Source organism: Coenobita brevimanus, chromosome 1 (genome assembly GCF_032717465.1).
Source record: "Coenobita brevimanus isolate Jiangsu-jjx chromosome 1, ASM3271746v2, whole genome shotgun sequence".
In the NCBI taxonomy this organism is placed as follows: domain Eukaryota; kingdom Metazoa; phylum Arthropoda; class Malacostraca; order Decapoda; family Coenobitidae; genus Coenobita; species Coenobita brevimanus.
The window spans coordinates 66,270,282-66,275,410 of record NC_136954.1 but is presented as its reverse complement, the minus strand read 5'-3'; positions in this window follow the sequence as shown (position 1 = coordinate 66,275,410).

Below are 5,129 nucleotides of genomic sequence, written 5' to 3'. Positions count from 1 at the left end.
GATGTAAGTGGATGGATAGGGTAAGAGTGTGTGGAATGTCGTGGGAGTCGGGAGGATGGGTCGTTACTGAATAAGGACACGGATAAGGGGTGGGTCGGAAACAAGGTGGAGGGATAAGGTGAGGGAGTAAGTCTGGGAGGCTTGTGAAGCCACGGTGACTCAGAGGATATTTCGTTGGCCTTTTAAGTCTGTGTGCCTTTTCAATATGAAATTCGAAAAACAAAACTGTGGAGGGTATTTAAAGTTGGTTCTGGCAGTACGTTCCTCCATATACTAGCATGCGTTCACACCTTGTTAGTTCAAGTTGATGGCATTTAGAGACTCTGATACACATACAAACTGCCAATACAATACTTCAACATTTGCTGTACATAATTATACTACTCTCATTCCCTCCCTCCTCCTGATTCTTATTTGGCTAGCAAGAAGAAGGCTTAATTCTGGCTATTACTTTCCCTCTAAGAACAAGAACCGGTCCTGCAGTACACACCATACAGATTGATAAGTATACAGGTACAGGTACGTCGTGGAAGGAGGGGTCGTTACTTAGCTGGGAGAGGAGAAAGAGGTATATCGAGAACTGAGAGGACGAATATGCATGCATTTCAATAACCAGCTTCCACACACATGACACTGGCAGATAGCTCCACCGTAGTCGTTCAGCCAGTGCCTTATGGATTCTGAAAGGCAACTGATCCATACGGCCTGAGAACGCCACTTTCTGTTACTGGAGGACTATCTCGCCCCCACCCAGTGCTTCAGGCATGAGTATAAATATGGAAAACTTTCGGATTGTAGGGTGAGATGCCTTCAAGGGACCTGAGTTATGGCTGTGATTGTACGGAAGTCTATATATACCATCGGGGGAAGCTCCACTGTGTGCAAACACGTGAGAACATGTGAGAGCATATTCCCTCACCCTCATCAATGTCCTCCTCTGAATTGGATTGTCTTTAGGTCACAAAAATTGGTAAGAGAAATAATGTACTGATACGAGATAGTGGTATGACTTGGGAGGAGTCGTTACTTAACAGGAACAACAAGAGGGAGACTGAGTACAAGGTGGCTGTCAGGTGGGAAAGCAGACAGACGAGAACTGCATATCCCTCCCCTCCCATACGTATCCTTCTTTCTTTCCCAAAGCCTACCCCAGGGATATACAGATACATTTCTAAGACCCAAACATCATTACTTTCGCCTTTTTTTTCTGCCTCTTTCTTTCCTCCATCCTCACTTCCCCCTTTCACTCCTCTACCCATTCTCATTTCTTTTATCTCTTCCTTTCTTTACACCTATTTCCCATTCCCAAGGTTTTCTCTCTTTTCTTTTCTCCTTCCTTCATTTCTTTTCTCACTGCCTCCACCTATATCGACCACCTTTCCTCCGTTTTCTGTATTTTTCTTCCCTCCATCTTTCCATCTCTCTCTCTCCGGTCTCTCCCGTTCATTCCGTATCTCCACATCTCCCTCTCCATTCCCTCACCCCATTTCGGCTCTCCTATTTCTTTACCTTCTTTCCATTTTTTCTTAATTTATTAATTTCTTAAGCCTTCCTCCTTTCTTCTTATCCTACCCCTTCTTTCCCCAACCTTCCTCCTCTCCTCTCTCCATTCTTTCAACTTCAGTATTTCCATTTCCAAAACCCACCTTGAAAAAGTACAGATTCATTTCTCAAACTCACACACCTTCATTTCCTCCTTTCTCCAACCGCCTCTTTTCTACCATGTCAACTTTACCTCACCTGTATTTCCCATCTCCTATCCCTTTCTCATCACAACCCTCTGTGTCCTAAGCCTTCCTCCTTCAAACTATCTTCGTTTTTCTTCTTTATTCCCCCCCCCTTCATTCCTCCATCTTCCTCCTTTCTTCCCGTCCTCTTTAATTATCTACCCCATTTTCCAAAGATCTCTCTCTCTCTCTCTCTCTCTCTCTCTCTCTCTCTCTCTCTCTCTCTCTCTCTCTCTCTCTCTCTCTCTCCCTCTCTCTCCCTCCCTCTCTCTCCTTTCTACCCTTTCTTTTATTTCACCAGTCATTTTCTCACCCTTTCTCCTTATCTCCTGTTTCTCTTTCTCATACACCCTCCTTTCTGCTCACTCCCACTTACCAAGCCTACCCGAAAAGAACAGCGATCCACTTCTCAAGACTCACACATCTTCACTACCCTGTGTCTTCTACCTCCTTCCTTCCTTCCTTTTCTCCTTATCCAGTCCCTTGACCTCCTCATCTTTCCTCCTTTCTCAGATCTCCTTTATCTTCGCCTACCTTTCTTCATTCCCTAATTTTCTTCCTCTTCTTTTCCTCCACGTTTGCATTTTTCCATCCTCTCCTGTATCCCTCCACCCTCCCTTCTTATCCTCCCTCCCTCCTTTCTTCCAATTTATCCTCTGTACTATCTCCTCTTCCCTTCTCACTTTCTCATACCTCCTTCTTCCCACTCTCCTCACTTCTATTTTCCTTTCCCCCCCTTTTCTTCACACCTCCAGCTTTCCATTCCCATGCCTACCCTAGAAGAATAGTGTATCCATTTCTCAACTCTCCCACATCTTCACTTCCTCTGCGTCCTTTGATATCATTATGTTTCACCACAAGGGCCACTTTTTCACCTCTCCCCCTTCTTCAAGACGCCATTATCGGCCTCCCCCTTTCTTGACAGAGGGCAAAAGAAGCCGCCCAAACAAGAGAGGGGCTACAACACCAAAGCCGCGTCTGGAGTGGGGACCCTTTTTCTTAAGTACCAACCTGCCTATTCACACCTCCTTCTCTTCTCTGGTCGTATTTACAGACTTTCTTCCGCTGACATTAGAGTGTGTATCAGAGTGCTTGCCCATGCTTTTGTCTTCACTCATACATCTAACTTATAACTTGACATCCAAACTAGAGTGACTTGCAGTGTATAAGACTCCTTGTATATACTTTTCTCTTCACTCAGATAGCTACCATACACTTGGCATCCAGGCTAGAGTCAACATGAACTACATATGAAGAACAAAACTCTACCTCTCATACCAGGAAGATGCTATATGGACACGTTGATCCTGCAAACTGGTAAACACTCACAGGCTCCTATGAAACAGTTAAACAAACCATCTGGTGTTGACTGGAATAAAATACTGGAGTTGCCACGATCATGACAAGGTTAATGCTGACAGTATTAACACTCTCGGGCTCCTATGACTCACTCTCGGCTGAATAAAATCGACTGGGGTTGGCTGGAAAAGAAAACCTAGGGATGAAAGGACCCAGTTAAGCTCCTTCATAAATACACCCCCCTCCCCCCACTGCATTCTTGGATCCATTTAGCAGAAGAATCCGACTACAAACTTGAAATATTTGACTATAAACTGTGGCTGGGGGTCGGGTCAGGGGCTGAATGGGGCCTGGAGTGGCTTCTTGGGGCCTGGCGTCAACCATTCAGAGCAAATTAAGCGTGCCTGCCTTTCACCACCCCGACCTATGCGGCGGAATTCATAAAAGATCTTGGCCAATTTCTACCCTAACCAAAACTTCACATGCAAGTTACGATCATCTCTCTGACGTTAACTGGGATTTGTTTTTTGCAGGAGGAGCAACATGTATGGCAAGGTTTAGTGCTTCCCATTCTTGGTCCTTCCTGGGAAATCAAATCTTCGTTATAACAGGGAAATGAATGTTCGCAGAGTCTCCCTGGGATTTAAAGAACAGCATAAATAATTTTGCTTAATCACACAAGTTTTGTTGTGATGGGTTTGGTAGATGTGGTGACTCTTACAGAAACTTAGACTTAAGAAATTTCATGAATATAGCCTAAAAGTCAACACCTACCCTTCCTCCAAACTTTCGCTCAGACATTTTTCCCGACCTGTCTTTAAAATCCAATTTCTTTTACGAACTCACAAGAGTTTTTCCCAACTTTCAACACCCTTAAATTAACTATAACTATAAACCACAACCCAGATGTTATTATTATTATCATCATTATCATTATTATTTTTATGCCACTCCTCACAGACACCGAAAACGATGCGGCACTTCCAAAACGAACCGCTATGGAACTTGGTGGAACGCAATGGAACGCTCCCCTTTTGAACACTCCCCGGCGTTTCACAGCTTCATCAGGCCTCCATTATTATTTTATTGATAGGAATTCAAGATATTTCCTTTGGCTCCGCTGCCCGTGATGGTGACAGTTCTGGAGTGGCCCAGTTGGCGGCGAGGGTTTGATGGTACTATGCGTGAGATGATGCTACAATACACGCTAATGTTTTGCATTGTATTCTCTGTATTGTCATGTAAGTGGACAAAATGCTGATGATGATGACTGTTTTTATTATCATTATTATTATTATTATTATTATTATTATTATCATCATCATTATTATTATTACTATTACTATTAACATCATTTATCGTTTTAACTCGCTAAGTCCTAAGATGTCTGAATTAGCTTACTCTTTCTGTTTCTAGCCGATTTTACCATGCTTACGAGAGAATATTTCGAACTGGACTGGTTAGATATCTTCATCCTGATAAGTCTCTCCTAGAATTGTCTGGTGGTTTCAAGATTAAAATGAAAATGAAATCCAAATAGCGAAGGAGTTAATGCAGAGAGGAGGACACGAAAAAAGGAAGTAACGAAAGTTCAGACCAAGCCAAGTTGCTCCTTCCAGAGAAAATCAAACAAAAGATGCCAAATCAAGAGCCATTCATTTCGACACTGCATTTGAAATCCGGAAGTCACAGGAAAGAGGAATGACAGACGGAAGCATACTACCTCTAGCCTAATCTGCTGCCTACAGATGTTATATCCTTGTGCTGGATTATGCGAGGTATTCCTGGTTAATCACTGCATTAAACATCAAAACAGAGTTCATTAAAAATTGGATTATACTTATTTCTTGTCTCAGAGAAGGCAGCAAAGAGAAATTCTAAAATTGAAGATTTGTAGAATAAAGGGGTACAGCTGTAAATCATCTGAATATAAACTGTGAAGATAATTTTGTTTAATCAGAACAACTGATATGATGTCCAACACTCCGCTAACACTACGTAGAGGGTTAAGAGAGAATGGATTCATTTATTGTACAGGGTGTCAGAAAAGTTACTGTGCAGAAAAAGACACAACCACACTTCACGCAAACTCTGTCTTACTTC